The sequence below is a fragment of the Gopherus flavomarginatus genome, chromosome 4 (assembly GCF_025201925.1).
Source record: "Gopherus flavomarginatus isolate rGopFla2 chromosome 4, rGopFla2.mat.asm, whole genome shotgun sequence".
NCBI lineage: Eukaryota > Metazoa > Chordata > Testudines > Testudinidae > Gopherus > Gopherus flavomarginatus.
In genome coordinates this window covers 92,063,994-92,080,627 of record NC_066620.1, presented here as the reverse complement: position 1 = coordinate 92,080,627, position 16,634 = coordinate 92,063,994, and the positions used below count along the sequence as shown (strand labels likewise).

General features: G+C 41.6%; 1 protein-coding gene across 4 annotated transcripts in view; it reads left to right on the top strand.

Annotated features, from left to right (window-relative positions):
- LOC127048993 (uncharacterized) overlaps positions 1-16,634 on the top strand; it is a 148,992-nt gene that overhangs the window by 66,629 nt on the left and 65,729 nt on the right. The window lies entirely within an intron of this gene.

Sequence of the window (16,634 nt, the reverse complement as noted above, 5' to 3'; positions counted from 1 at the left end):
GGAGGAACCAAAACTGGACACAATACTCCAGGTGTGGCCTCACCAGTGTCAAATAGAGGGGAATAATCACTTCCCTCAATCTGTTGGCAATGCTCCTACTAATACAGCCCAATATGCCATTGGCCTTCTTGACAATGAGGGCACACTGCTCACTCATATCCAGCTTCTCATCCACTGTAATCCCCATGTCCTTTTCTGTAGAACTGCCACTTAGCCAGTCGGTCCCCAGCCTGTAGCAGTGCATGGGCTTCTTCCTTCGTAAGTGCAGAACTCTGCACTTATCCTTGTTGAACCTCATCAGATTTATTTTGGCCCTCCAATTTGTCTAGGTCACTCTTGACCCTATCCCTACCCTCCAGCATATCTACCTCTCCCCCCATCTTAGTGTCATCTGCGAACTTGCTGAGGGTGCAATTAATCCCATCATCCAGATCATTGATAAAAAGGTTGAACAAAATTGGCACCAGGACCGACCCTGGGCTCTCTGCTTCATACCAGCTGCCAACTAGACATAGAGCCGTTGATTGCTACCCGTTGATCCCTACAATCTAGCCAGCTTTCTATCCACCGTATAGGCAATTCATGCAATCCATATTTTTTTAACTTGCTGGCAAGAATACTGTGGCAGACCGTATCAAAAGCTTTGCTACAGTCAAGATATATCACATCCACCACTTTCTCCATATACATAGAGTCAGTTATCTCATCATAGAAGGCAATCAGGTTGGTCAGGCATGACTTGCCCTTAGTGAATCCATGTCGACTGTTCCTGATCACTTTCGTCTCCTCCAAGTGCTTCAAAATGGATTCCTTGAGGACCTGCTCCATGATTTTTCCAGGGACTGAAGTGAGGCTGACCGGTCTGTAGTTCCCCGGGTTCTCTTTCTTCCCTTTTTAAAAGATGGGCACTATATTTACCTTTTTCCAGTTGTCCGGATCCTCCCCCAATTGCCATGAGTTTTCAAAGATAATGGCCAATGGCTGTGCAATCACATCAGCCAACTCCCTCAGCACCTTGGATGCATTAGATCTGGACCCATGGATTTGTGCATGTCCAGCTTTTCTAAATAGTCCTTAACCTGTTCTTTCTCCACTGAGAGCTGCTCACCTTCTCCCCATACTGTGTTGCCCAGTGCAGCAGTCTGGGAGTTGACCTTATCTGTGAAGACTGAGACAAAAAAAGCATTCAATACTTCAGCTTTTTCCACATCATCTGTCACTACGTTGCCTCCCCCATTCAGTAAGGGTCTACATTTTCCCTGACTTTCTTTTTGTTGCTAACATACCTGTAGAAACCCTTTTGTTACCCTTCACATCCCTTGCTAGCTGCAACTCCAATTGTTAAGTTCATGTGTTTGTAGTAAAAACGCTTAGTACTAGAGCTGGTCAGGAATTTTTTGACCAAACTTTTTTTGGTCAGAAATGCTGATTTGTCAAAATCAACACCCTATTTTGTCAGCAAGGTTTTGCAGGCCCAGGGTTGAATTTCAAGACAGTGAAAGCTGTCCAGCCAGCTCAGGTTAGCCAATAACTAGGCTTGGCAAAACTTAATTTTTATAGTTTCTTATGGATAATATCAATGTTTATTTTTAATCTTTTTCTTTTTTTTTATAAATTTTAAATTTTCACAGTTGTGTGAATTTATGGATTTTAAACACTTCTAAAATTTGTATGGATTTAAATGTTCACAAGCTGCAGGAAACTGGTGTGTGTGTGTCAGACAATAATGATTTCATGATGCTAAACATTGAGATTCAACATGTTAAAGCTTTATAATCGTTAAAACTCAAATTATATATTTTGACAGATGTTGACAAACTAGCTTTAAATCAAACTCTTAAGTTCTCAAGCAGCATTTTTCTTACTTTGTCTACTGTAAATTTTGATTATTATTGATGGAAATATTTCTGTTGTTTTGTGTGTATGGTGAACTTGATGTTTACCAGTAGAAATCTAATCCTTCTGAGCCTATGAATAACCCAGGGATTAGGAATCCTTGCGCTATATCTAGTAGAGCAGGAATTTGAACCTGGGTGTCCTACATCCTAGATGAGGCTTCTAACCCACAAGACTTCTGGCTAGTCTGGGAGCCTCTTTCTCTGCCCACTTTTTCATGAAAGGGCTTGCGTCAGTGTGAACAGAAATGTTAACCTCAAAATTATTTTGTGAAATGGAATCTTGTTTTCAGGCCAGCCCTGCTTAATGCGAACATAGCACCAGCCAGTCAAGGCTTTCATAGGGTAGTCTTGTGCTCAAAGTGCTGGGCTCGAGCTGGGAAGCCCCATCAGAATCTTCCTCTGTGACCCTGGGCAAGTCACTGAGTCTATCTGTGCTTCAGTTCCTCAGCTGTAAAATGGAGAGAGAGAGTACTTAATTCCTCCCACCCTGGGTCTGTCATGTCTGTTCAAGCTGTTCAAGCCAGGGATTATTTCTTTCTGTGTGTTTAGATCAAACCAGGTTATTGAGGCCTTTAGGTGCTACTGTAATAATACCGATGATGAATACTTCTAGAGGGAAATTTTAACCTGTCCTCTATGGGCTTGGAGGGCCTGGCTTCAGCAGAGCCGGTTCAGTTCTGCTGTGCCGAGGAAGGCAGTATTTGGGAAGTCTGCAGAAGAGGGGTGCACCCTCCCACCCAAGTGCCTGCAAAGAACAGTTCTGTACAGGTTGCCTTCTGTCAACTAGGGGCTAGTTGACAGACCCTCACAGCTCTGCTTGAGATAGGTTTTGTAGATGTTATTCCCAGTCTATCCGTGGATACAGAAAGGTTGAATAACTTGTCTGAGGTCCAGACTAAGTCAGTGTCAGCACTGGGATTAAAACCCAGTTTCTTTACTTCCCGTATCTTGCTCCATCCACAAGACTACACTCCCTTTTCTAGCACAATGCTGTCGAATGGCACATACCTTCTGGTGTTCTGTAGGTCAGACTGGCTAGGTGTGAAGGTGTTTAATATAGACCATGTATTTCAAAACATGTTTTGCATCTGAGCTCAGGCCTTGTCTGCCATGAAGAGCCTGGAACAGAATTTTTATGGCTGAGTTACAGACCCTAAAAATGTTTTTTCATGAGAGAGACTGACAAACCTTTAGAGAAACTGCCCTTAAAAACTTCACTGTAGCAGTGCTAGCAGGCAGCTTAGTAACATGACTGGATTTACTGTATGCATGCTGGTAGGCTTACATGAGTGTGAAGTAAACATCTTTCGAATGACTTGACGCCAGAGGGGGCATATATGGCATCCTCAGACAGCCTCAGTGAGACATCTGACTGATTAGATATTTAAGTCAGGCACTGAGATACCAAGGTCATGCCACATCCTGTTTCTCTCATATAGCTGGGCCCTGGTAAAATAGCAGTTGGTGAGACCACCAATCAGATAAGGTGGCAGTTTGCGACAGTCTCAAATTATTGTTAGAGCAAGGGAGGTCCAGATAAGATCAATCAGATACTGGAGTGATTTAGCTATTCCTGAGATTTTTTCCCTCCTTCCTGAAGACACTTTACACAGCCATTTTTTTGAATATGAATGCAAGGAGCACTCATGTAATCTTTTAACCACCCTCAGAGCAAAATATAAGGGTTGATTTATGGGCTGGATTACCAAGAAACAGTAATTCTTTGCTCTTTATGATGTTTTGTCGGAAGGCGCAGTACCCTGCAGTCAGAAAAGCATGATTTCAAGTAGGTTTTACAAAAGGGTCTATAGACTGGGATGGCAGCGAGTAGGACAGCTCCTATAACAGAGCAGTTAATAAGTCGCAAGCACATAAATCATGCGACAGGTATTGAGTTTAACAGGGCAAGGCAGTAGCTTTTAAAAACAGCAATTTAAGTTACTACTCTGTAGAAAGAAGCTAACTGAATGCCACAGATTTCCCCCTCCCCTCCATAGATTGCAATTAAGCTTTTTGTTTTTGCTGTCAAAAGATTTCATACATGTTTTGGGAACCCAAAGGAAATGGATGGGGAGAAGAGCTCAGTGTGATGCCTAAAGCTGAGTGTGTATCTCTCACTTTGAGGGACATGGTTCATTTTAGTTCCAAAGCTACCTACGCTGCAAGCAAACATATTTGGTATTGTCAAACTATTTACATTAGAAATAAAGAATCATAAAATGGAGATTATAGAAAGCTATTTACACTAAAGGAACTGTTCCCATAACATTTTACTTTTCCTGCATGATGCATTGTTTTGTGTTCTTCATTTTGGGTCTTTGTCACATACTGGCTCACACATTTGTGCCTTGGCAGGATGAGAGGGATGGAGGAGGCCAAAATAGAATGGTTCAAAGGATCCAAAAGGTCTCTTCTTCTGTCCGTAGGTGGAGTCAATAGGTGATGTCTTGAGAGTGTTCTCATGAATGCAAAATTGGGCTTGCTTGTGTCCCATGTCCTGCTCTATCACCTCTTGGTAGTGCTGGTCCAGATGTGGTTTATGATTGTTTATTTTTCAACACAAACCAAATTTTTACTTTCATGGAAATTTTTCTTAATTTTTTTGGGTTTCATCAAAAACTTTTAAATTGAAAAATTTCAGATAAATTGAATTGCTTTGGTTGCTGCAAATCAATTTTGATTTTTTTTTTACAAAATTTAAAAAAATGAAAACTGACGCTTCCCTATGAAACGTCTGTTTTTGATGAAAAAGCATTGCAATTTAAAATTTTAACCCGCTCTACTTTTACCTTGATGAACATGGATCCCGTCCCCCACATCTGCACAATGCAGGTTCAAGCACTATAGCATCCCCTAGTGCATTATGCAAGAATTTTTTTTCTTTCAGTATCTCATGCTGCTTTTTAACTAGTAGCAAATAGATTCATTACATATTATATGTTAGTTATGGGGATAAATCCATATGCATTTCCCCAATACCATGTTATCAGGCCAAGTTTGTGGTGGTGACTTATTTTTACATCCAATCCTGACAATATCAGTAGCGGTAAATAGTTCTTCCAAGGAGATTCATAGCATTTCAATACACAACATCTCATCAGTAAAATCTTGTGCGATAATTTTCAGTGAGGGTATTTGGTCTCCATTATAATATATTAAGCTTTCTAACCAATGAAACAAGAGCCTAGAAATTTCTATACTTGAATACATAAAAGGTCCATCCAGCTCAGTATAGACTCTGACAATGATCAACGTCTGGTGTTTCAGGGGAAGGCAACCCGTTCTCCCCCTTAAAATGCAGCTAACAGCAGTGCAGCGCAACTGGAGAAACTTTCTCCTGATCCTAGGCTAATAATCAGCAAATGCCAAGCAGCAAAAGGTGAAGAGCGCAATTATGTGAATCTGCAGCTGAGAATAATAAAATAGAGCTGCACAATCAATGTTGTCTGTTTCTGTAGTATGTCTGGAAGTGAAGCTTTCAGGCCAGTAGATTGGAGGAAGGGCTCCATCTTGTGAACACAGCCAAAGTTTTTGGAAATGGGGTGTGTAGGCAGGATGTTGGACGTGTCTGTAAATTGCCAGCTTCTCTGTACGGGGGGATGCTAGCTGAAGGTTGAGTATGTTCTTCCTTTTATAGGATGTATGTGTTTATTGGGTCAGATCCTCACCTGGTGCAAATCAGCACAGCTCTGTCCTCAGTGAGGGAAACTGGCAAACTCCATTGAAGACAGAGGAACTACACTGATTTTCTCCAGCTGAGGATCTGACCCACTGTGTTTCAATTGTCGTTGCTGGTTGTATCTGGAGGGTTCTTTGTGGAACTTTTATAGACTCAAGAAGATGCTTACTAGCTCTGGAGCTGGTTGAATACCATTAGTCACTTACTCAATGAATGTCATGACATTTTCCATATTAATTATTATTTTTAATATTCACTTAGCCATACAGCTGGGCTAATACAAGAAAAAATGTATTTAGGAAATTTATTTGGCAAATTTTGTGATTTAAAAAAAAATAAATTATTTGGATTGTATGTTGTTCTGCCATTTGTTGCCTCTCTGTAATTCCTCTTCACATCATATTCACAGTCAAACTGTCCACCAACCAACAAAACTCTGACAGATACACTAGTCTATTGCATTTGTATTTGCTTCTCAGTGAAAAACCTTTGTCTTAGTCCATTTCATCGCTTAGTTTCCATGATGGCTGACAGGATACAAATATATGCGTGAGGGGTGGCCTTCTCCACCAGGCTCTGCTCCTGCAAACGTTTATGAGTGAGGCAGTTGACGCCCCACCAACAAGGCTGTGTGGATAGTTGCTGTACTCACTTTTCTGCATTCTTTCTGTAGACAGGGAAATCCTGATCCCATTGAAATCAGTGGCAAAACCTCCACTGACTTCAATGAGGCCAGGATTTCACCTGAGGAACAAAGGGATAATAAACATCAGAGGGTAAGGAGATTGAGATGACCTGCTCCTTCTTTCTGAGATAGCAGGAATCCTTCATCACGACAGACTTCAGATACTCTTAGCACAATGCCAGTGTTAACAAATAACATAAGTCATTCTCAATCACACTCCCGCTCCTTTATACTGCATAAGGTGAACCTAACTCAGTCTCTTCTCAGGACTCTTATTTTGAGTCTATGATGCAGTTAATACAAAAGTATTTCTTTTTTCCACATTCAGAGTTTGAATAATGGGATTGGGTTTTGTGTGTGTGGTTTATTTATTTATTTTTCAGAAGATGGAGGAACACAAATGCATGAAGTAGTGCTATAAATGAGACTATATCAATAGCTCTGCTAAGAGAATAACAAAAGTTCTGTTAACAAATCCAGATACGAATAAAGTGCAAGAAAGTAAATTATACCAAACAAGAATATGTGTGCTGTTTTCCCCACAAGTTTTTTGAAAGAGTCAGAAACTTTCTCCCAGTAGTTGCTATGTAAAGAATTTTGGAGCCTATGTAGAAGCATCTGGACCTAAATATTTAAAATCAACAAAAACATGAAACAAACTACCCATCTGGGTTTTCCAAGTAAAGCCACAACTACTGGAATTCATTAAGTGCCTTCATCTGCAAAAGCGAATGCCTCATTTGTTTCAGCTTATCTATCATCTTCCATTTAAGATGCACACAACCCTCTTTAGTGATTAGTTTTTTGTTTTGTTTTTCATTTTTCTTCCTCCTAATCAAATTGGAAATTACTCAGGCTGGGTGAACTGGTGACTCAATTAGAAAAGCCTTTTTGCAAAATTCTTAAGTCCCAAAATTTCAGTGTGTTCGAATATGAATACAGGATCCAGCAAACTGCATATGTATAACTGGCCTTGTTACTTATACAGCACCTTCCCACCCCCAGAAAAACCATGCACGGAAAGAATGTTATGGTTGCAAAGTAGGGTATGAAGAAGGGTGCCAAATGAACATTGCATGGGCAATTTTAATTGTGTCATTTCTTAACTTTGGAGTGCTTGACTTTTCAATCTCAACATTCTTTTAATGTTTTTTGGGAAGTAATTGCCCAATATTTTTAAAACAAACAAAAATATACCCCAATTTCTATCATGAGGAACCATATTGACCTCCAACTCTGGTTATTTAGGATATGTCTACAGTGTAATAAAAAACCTGTACCTGGCCTATGTCAGTTGACTCAGACTTGTGAGCCTTGGATGGAAGACTATAAAAATTGAAGTGTAGACATTTGGGCTCAGGCTGGAACCTGGGCTTTGAGACCACATGAGAGGGGAGGGTCTCAGAGCCCAGGCTCCAGCCTGAGCCTGAATGTCTACAATGGAATTTTATAGCCCCACATGCTTGAGGCCCAGTCAGCTGGCCAAGGCTTTGAGACTCAATGCCATGTGTTTATCACAGTGGAGACATATCCTACCAGGGTACAGACCTCTGGATCCACAGCACAGACATCTACCAATTGAGCTAATGGAGTAACTGATAGAGGATAACAGCCTACTACTGCTATGTGGACCAGCTGTTTGAGGGGAAGGGTGGATTTCACAGATATTTGCTGAAAGCAAAAAATATAGAGATTCAGAAATCCTGGGTTCAATTCCAGGTTCTGGAGAGGAGTGTTCTATAATGGTTATAGATCATTCTGCCCCTGTGTCCCAGCCTGTACATGTCACCTTCTAATGATCCCTGGCTCTTGTCTCCCTCTGCTCCTATCTACCCCACCCCATTCCCAGCTACTGCCCTCCTCTGTGCCTATCTACCTCCTCTCTCCCATGTACTATCCATCACCCTGGCTGCTACCCTTCATGCTTCCATTCCACTTTGCTGTCCCTTACCTTCTGGCTCCGAGTCCTGCAACACCCTGTGTCCCTCTGCCAACTTCCTCATCTCTTTGCATTCCAGTCAGGCAGCTTCCTTCTTCTCCATGCTAGATGGGCACCAGCACTGATAGCACAGGCTAGACAGTCTCTCTGCACTGTTCCCAGCATCACGGAGCAATGACAGGGAAAGTTCAGCTCCTCCACTGCAACCCTGATATGGAACATGCTCATTGCTGTCCTGCAGATGGACTCTCCGAGTCCCTGCTCCAAATCAAGCTGGAGCTTCTTGACAAAATGCTTGTAAAAATTCTTTGAACATGGTCAGAGCAACATATTCCAGAAACCCTCCCCTGCCCCCAAATCTCATTCTTGGAAACAACTCTTTTACCTGAAGCTTTCAAAAACAATTCAGCCTGGCATGGAAAATTCAGTCCGAACAGTTAGTTTGACAAAGGTATTAGCAACAGGCAGCAGTCTTCAAATGGAAAGTGTCGAGCAACCTTATCTCTAGGCAATGCCAGCTCTGCCTGTAATGCCAGCAAAGGCCTATAATGTGGCATATAGTAATAGCACCATGCTGAGTGATGTAGAGGTGCTCTATTTCAGTGGTCCTTCCAGAAGGCAGCATGCTCCAGAGAGCTGCCATGGAGTGTAGGTAGGCACCCTGCCACCTTTAAAGAAGGTACAGTCTGCACTCTGCTCTCTCACCACCCCAATCTTCTGACTGACTGGAGAGGGAACAGGATCTTACCTCCTTCCTGCCCTTCCCCACCCCTTTGTACAGTTCTTGTGCTTCCTGAATACGATGACTTCCATTGTGTCTGGCCCTCAGAATAGGCACTTTCTCCTTCCTTTACACATCCGTGCAGGTGGAAAACACAGGCTGACCTTAAAGATCTTTCCAACATCAGCCAACAAGTTTACGTTCAATATAAGGAATTGGCCAATGTGTCACTAACAGAGAGGACTGATAGTCCAGTGGTTAAGGTGCTAGGCTGGAGCCAGGGGCGGCTCTAGACATTTCGCTGCCCCAAGCACGGTGGCATGCCGCTGGGTGCGCTCTGCCGGTCACCGGTCCCGTGGCTCCAGTGGACCTCCCGCAGGCCTGCCTGAGGAGAGTCTGCTGGTCCCGCGGCTCCACCAAAGCCCTCCCGGTGACCGGCAGAGTGCCCCCTGCGGCATGCCGCCCCAAGCACGTGCTTGGCGTGCAGGGGCCTGGAGCCGCCCCTGGCTGGAGCCACAGGTTTAGTTCCTTGCTCTGCTGCAGGCTTCCCATGTGACCTTGGGAAGATCTCTTGGCTTCTCAGTGCTTCCTTCTCCATCTATACAGTGGGGATAATAGTACTTCCCTTCTTCACAGGGGTTGCTGAGAGGGACTCATAGTACAGTAACTGAGGTAGATCCGTGTGACAAACATTGGTGGCTGTGGATCTGCTGAGCAAAACTGAGCCTTCTTTCGTGTTATTTCCTGCTTCTGTTTCTCTTCTTTTTCTTCTGTTTTCTTCTTACCTTCCTATGCTCTGCCTTTGCCCTCTCAATTTAGACTTCAGTGCTATATTTACAGTTTTCAGAGACAGTCCAATCCAGTATGTGGGAGTATATGTATGCCAACTTGTAATATATGCCAACACCTACATCAGTATATGTTTAGTAAATAGATGCACTTTTGCAAAGCTATTTCTGTTTCTTTGTTTTAAATTAATGTGGAATATTTAATGAGTTTCAGCTTAAAAAAATAAAGGCAGAAAAGGTAAATATCCTAAATTCTTGTTGCTTTCTTAAGCCCAATTGCAAGGGGAGCAAATTACTCCAAGATGTTCTCAAGAACGGAGTTAATCACTGATTTTTATACTTGTTTTCTGCCATCCTATTTGGTGTGGATTCTATATAATTTTAATAAAAGGGCTCATTTTTTTCATTGTAATGTCTCTTTAACACTGTGGGAGTTATAAACACTGTAATAATTTTACCACTTTCATATTTAAAAATAATATGCCCTCTAAACATTTAGTCAAGATTTGTTTTCCTTCAGATGTGTAAATAACACATAGTAATTTGCATCTCATGCATAAATCTCTCTCCTGTTGAATGCAAATTAAAAATAAAAAACAACCTTCCCTCGCTTTTTTTTCACCTTCTCATATTTATGGCAATTCAGCTTGGTAGTTCTTCCAAGCAGGATTTGGGGGTTTATATGTGTTTTTTTGTTAATTTTTTTGGGGTTAAATCTCTTTTTGCAGTTTTCTTCCACTGGATATTAAGAAGTTCAGAATCGATTAATCGCTCTTCCTTTTGCAGCCCTAATGAAAATATTTCAGGCTTTATATATCCCAGGTGAACACATTTTAAATATGGGTGTGGGTACGTGCATGTGCATGGACACACCTGTCTGTCTCTTTTTGGAATTCAAATGAATTAAGTTTCTTGGTTCCTTGCAGAACAATATCAGTGCAAGTTTAATCAATTTGAATTTGCTGGCAAACCAAAACCCAGGCATTTATCAGAATGAACCTTGATGGACTGAATGGGCATTTCTTGCTGCTGAAGATTCTTCTTGAAATTTCATGTAATTCACCTGAAAGTTGTTAGAGCACTCAATTACAAGAAGCTCTCTTCTGTCTTGCACTGATCATGTTGTCTGGTGAAACCCTAAGGGCTGTTTTACTCTCTGAGTTTCCTGCACTGGTAGTTTCTGTGCCTACTGAGCAGTTTCCTGGGTCTCAGCCCAGGAATAAATACTTTCTCTGGGGAGTCTGTCTGCCTTTGTAAAAATGTGACAAAAATATCTCATCTAGTCATCTTCCTCAGCTGTGATTGACTCAGTGTAAAGCGTTTTGTGAGGCAGTGAATGAAAGGCGCTATCTAAAATAAATTGTGTGGCATTGGTAGCTACACCCAAGAAAGATGGGTTGCAGCTCCAGCAGCCGAACTAGCTCCCGTTTGTTGGTGTTTGGTGTGCTCTTCACATCAAGGGTAGCATATCCCCAACGACCAGTGATATGTGCACTAAAAACTCCCCAGCTGTCTGAGGCAGGAGTTATTTTAGTGGTCAGTTCTAAAGGCCCTGATGAGCTATGGGTGAGCGTTTCTTCAGCTGCGGCCTGCACACAGCACTGCTAATTTTAAATCACAGCAAAGAAAGGAAAGGACGTGGCAGTGGAATGATTGCAGCTGCTCATTGCAGGGAGGCAAGCAGCATTTGTATGAGTAGAAAGAATGCTGGACCTCCCAGCTTACTCCCACAGGAGATAACAGAAAAAACATTTGCTCCCATCCCTCTGCACTTTCTAAAATAAATAAATCTTCAAACACTGTGTTTTTCCAGAGGTGTTTGGGTTTTAATCTTGGCTGCTTGCTGCATGGATACCCCTTCCCCTCACGACATTGAATAACATCAGGCCTGATTATGCTCTCATTTAAAGTTCTGTGAATCAAGATTAACTCCACTGAAGTTAAAGGACCTGACCCTCTATTACCTTTGTGTAGTCATTTCACCAATGCAAAATGAACACTATGGCAGTATTCTGGCATCCACTTTGCACCGACGCAAAGCACAACACACATGGAGGACTGCGTCCAGTGGCGCTACACTGATGCCAAGGTGTTATGGAGAGAATCAGGCTCACCACTTTATCTGGCTTCTTATCTGCTATCATATTGTTTTATGGTGCTCTGTAACTGTGTTTGAAATTGCTCTACTGCAGACCAGGCACCTTGGTGGAAGGGAGAGGCTGCTTTATTGGTAAGATTATTGTTCATAATTATGGTTTGGCAAACAGTTGAGCACAGGATCTTGTGTATCTGGAATTGATTGTGGAGGGTTTTTTTTATCTTCAAGATACGGCCAAGACAAAGAACTGAAAACCCCACGTGCCTGTAAACAATTGCTATGATTGTGTGTAGTCTGCTTCTCACAGGCAGGCAGGTGAAGCTTCACAATGATGGCCAGACATGTCTGTTTTGAAATCAGTTTTTCAGGAACCGTCACTTGTTTGGCTCTTAGCAGGGATCTGGTTGTGCACCCCTCAGCTGCCTTCACCCCCTGAAATCAATGGGAGTTTTAAGTGGGATGTGAATACAGCACATGGCCGTAGGCTGCCTGTCCCCTTTCCTCCTGTTGTGTCATTGTTTAATGGGGTTAGTCCAGCTGACTCCAGGATACCAAACCCCATTGCAGGAATTCAGAGCAATGCAGAGCATCTGCCACAATCTCTGAATTCAGACTTTGCTCTCTAGCTGGGTACTCTGCTATCAGTGAGGCTGGTAGACATCACTGGCTGGAAGTTATATGAGCAAGTCCGTTAATGTTTGCCATTATATAGGAACTTGCATCTGATGTCTCAAAGCTCATTTAAATAATTATTTAAGCACAGCGCTCTTGTGGGCAGGGCATCATTATAGCTATTGGATAGGGTGACAGACTGAGGCACAGAGCAGTTAAAATGACTTGTGCATAGTGGAGCTGAGCTACGAGTCATGACTCTTAATACCCTGCTTTAACCCCTGGACTCTAACCCATCCCTTCGAGTTAGAAGTGATTGGTAATTCATACCATTGGCTCTTGGAATGGCGGTGGTAATTTTGCTGTCCTTAGATACCCAGCACATAAATCACTATTTTCCTTCCAGCTTAGTGTATGAAACATTTATAACCACAAGTGAGATTTTGAAGCACTGGGTCTATCTCCTCCTTCCATCTGGTTAGAAGTGAGGCTGTATTCTGTTCTGTTTTTAATCAGGATTGATCATATACAATACATATTTAGATTGCACAGTGTATTTTTGGTTTGGGGTGTTTTTGCTGCAGCTTCTGCTAGCAGATCACATCCTTATTTCACACTTGCTTGTCTGGTGCCAGTTCTACAGGCAGAGGTGAATGTGGCCAGAGAGTAGAATACAAGTTTCCATTGCTTAGATCGGAGGAGATAACCGATAACATGATCCTGTCTTCCGAAAGTCATGAACAGCTCTGAGACTGGGTAACCTGAGTCGTGACTTGTGCCAATCAGAGAACAACGACACTTGATGGGTTTGTAGCACAGACATAGTCGGGTAGGGTTTCATTCTTTGAATGTTTTTCCAATTGGCGCTATATTGGATTCTAATTCCTTTAACCTCGGAAGGATATTCAATGTGGATGTGGGGAATGGCTTGGGAGCATAAGGAGCTCTTTCTTTCATTTATCAGACACAGTTAGACAAAGGAAAAACAGGCTGGTTTCAAAGTTGATTTTATGTGTTTGAATTTTTGGATGGAGAAGAGATAAGGCCTTGAGTAAATTGTAGCCTTGAATTATGTCATGAAGACTGTGATATTCTAGGGTTTTATTGCTTCCAAGCTGTATACTTTCTTGCCCTTTCCAGGGTTCTGATTTCATCTCATCACATGACTTTAGGAAAATCAAAACTCTCTTATCAACAGGTTTTGGTAAACTTCAGGGAAGCTTCTAATTTGTAATATTTGTTTCCAATGGATTTTTACAAAGGTTCATCCTCATCCAAATGCCATTGCTGTGGTCTCAGAGGTTCTCAAAAGGTGGTCCATGGAGGTCTGTGGAGAAATGACTAGTGACAGGGCATTGGCTTCTCTGTTGGGTCTTCAGATGCTAAATTACATTAAAAGACACTAAACATACATGAAATATCTTCTTTTACCATATAAGCAATTGTGGTCATTGCCACAGGGCTGGTATGTGATTGTAACTATTTAGGAGGGGATCAATGTACCTGGGAATGGGAAAGTCTCTGTGTTAAAATGCGATCCACGCCATGAAAGCCCTAGCTCATGGTGTTCCTCCCACACAGTATAGTCCTGTGTTGATCCAGGCTTGATTTACATAGTAAATCTTATTGTGAATTTATAGACTGTGGATTTATAGACTTTGAAGGAAGGATTGTACCATGCTATTTATTTAAAGGCTTTTTTTCACGGCTTTTGAGATGTAATACCTTATGTACAAAAATCCCTAAGTGGCAGCAGCTCTACAAGCACACAATACTTATAAACATTTCACATTATCAATAAAATGTTGCAAGACATGTCGTAGATCTTAGTAATGTAACTGTAAATAATGGGTCCAAGTCTGACCTATGTGCTGATAGATTGGGAGCCAGGCTTGGATTGTTAAACAGTAGTGGGAGGCTCAGGGTGTCACAAAACAAAGTGTTTCAAGTGCTGCCTTAGTATTTCACCACTAGATCAGTGAGAGCATACCTTGAAAGTGAGCAGAGCAGACACTCCCTTTTCAAGTTAAAAATGGTAAAAGTGGAAATCATTATTGACTCCTCTTCTTGCTCCTTTTTTAATAAACATTGATCCTGATTGCGATTCAGGTCATTCCCAAAGCCCTGCATTGCCTGCAAGAATAAGTGTTTTACCCTCCTCCGATACAAGCATTAAAACTAAAATGTTTTGAACCCCCAAGATGTCTTAACAGAAACGGCATGATTGTGTAGCTGTAACACTTTGAGTGTTTGCCGTTAGGCCCTGATTTTACATCAGGATCTGCTAGTCTGAACTCCTGGCCGGTGAGGCTGTAAATATTGACATACATGGATTTGTAAGCTCATTTCTTGTGTACTGTCTGTGAAGTACCTTGCACACTTGTGCATGCTATAAAATAATGTATTGAGTTTATATAATGCTTTCTATCAAAGATCATGGCACCCTTTAGAAATGTTAACTACTTTAGACCTTAAAACAGCTGGGTGGGGTAGGAAGCATTATCCCCATTTTAGTAATGGGAAAACTCAGAAGCAAGAGCAAATAAGAGACTAGCCTGAGGATACATGGGCCAGTGTTAGGACCAAGAATAAAACCCTGATCTCCTGACTCCCAGTCCTATGATTTCTCCTGAAATCATAGAACCAAAGGGTTAGGAGGGACTGCAAGAGTCATCTAGTCTAACTCCCTGCCAAGATGCAGGATTTGTTGTGTCTAAACCATCCAAGACAGATGGCTATCCAGCCTCCTTTTGAAAATCTCGAGTGAAGGAGCTTCCACACCCTCCCTAGGCAGTCTGTTCCATTGTCCTACTGTTCTTACAGGTAGGACGTTTTTCCTGAAATTTATCTAAAACTGCTGTGCTATAATTTGACATTACCTCTTGTCCTGCCCTCTGTGGCAAGAAAGAACTACTCTCCTCCATCTGTTTATAGCAGCCTTTCATGTATCTGAAGATCACTAGCACGTCCCCCCTTAATCTCCTCTTTTCTGTACTAAACATAGCCTGTTCCTTCAGTCTTTGCTCAGATGGTTTTCATTTCATCCCTTTGATCATCTTTGTTGCTCGCCTCTGGATCCTTTTCAGTTTCTCTACATCCTTTCTACACATTGGTGACCAAAATTGGACACAGTACTCCAGATGAGGCCTTTCTCCTGTTAGTGGGATGAAATAAGATACAACTCCCCCAGACCTGCCTATTTTAAAAAAAATATTTAAAAAACCCTTCTTTGAGGATCTGAAATTTTGGGACAACTCTTGTTCTGTCTTGTTTTCTGCTTCCTGTTCCTAGCAAGGACACTAACTAGAAGTGCCAGCCCCACTGTCCCAGAGAAAGTCTTCTCTTGCAGCATTTCTATTAGATCTCTGGATCGAGCACAGAATTAGGACCAAGGGAGTAATCTTGCATTGACCAGGGACATGGTGTAAAATGTGTCCAGCTGGTCAGTAAGCCAGCATACACCACTGAGTTGTTAGTAATGTTTATTCTCCTGAAGTGGACAGTCTTTTTGCTGTTGATAAAAAAGTAACTTAGTCCCTCACAGGTCAAATTAAGAGAACACAGACATGCACTGTAATCACAACTCATTCTCTATCCCTGTGCACTGATCAGTAATAATTACCTTTTGGGAGGAGGTGGAGGGAGATAACCTCAGAGCTTTTCAGGTTAATTATTTCTCTGCCGTGCTCCATAAGGACACCAGTATTTTAATAGCAGCAACCTTTTTGTGCCAAAGGTCCTCTGAGACTTGAAATTGGCAACAACAAAATAGCATATATCTTTAGACAATAACAGTAAAAGTCATCGCACTGGGAAAAAATGATATAATTTTTTTTTCAAGTTTAAGAAGATTCACTTTTACTCCTAAAAGCTCATACACTAAATAAATCCCGGCACCAATAAGTGCACCTGTCAGGCTTCCGCTGAGGTTTCCTGTCTCTTTATGTTAACCTTAATGTTTATTATGCCTAAAACGAAGAGTATCTGATTGTCAAGAAGTCAGAATAATGACATTTTGTGCCATTACTCTAATGTGTTTTTACTATGCATTTTCTTTAATTATTTGCGTGAATAATGTCATTATGCATTCATGCCAATACAATGCTGATAATTAATTTACAGAAAGGCAATTTCTTGATGATTTTGATGTCAATGTTAATAGCAATATCTGATAGTCGATCTGTGTGGCGCTGACATAAATTTGACGTTTAGTG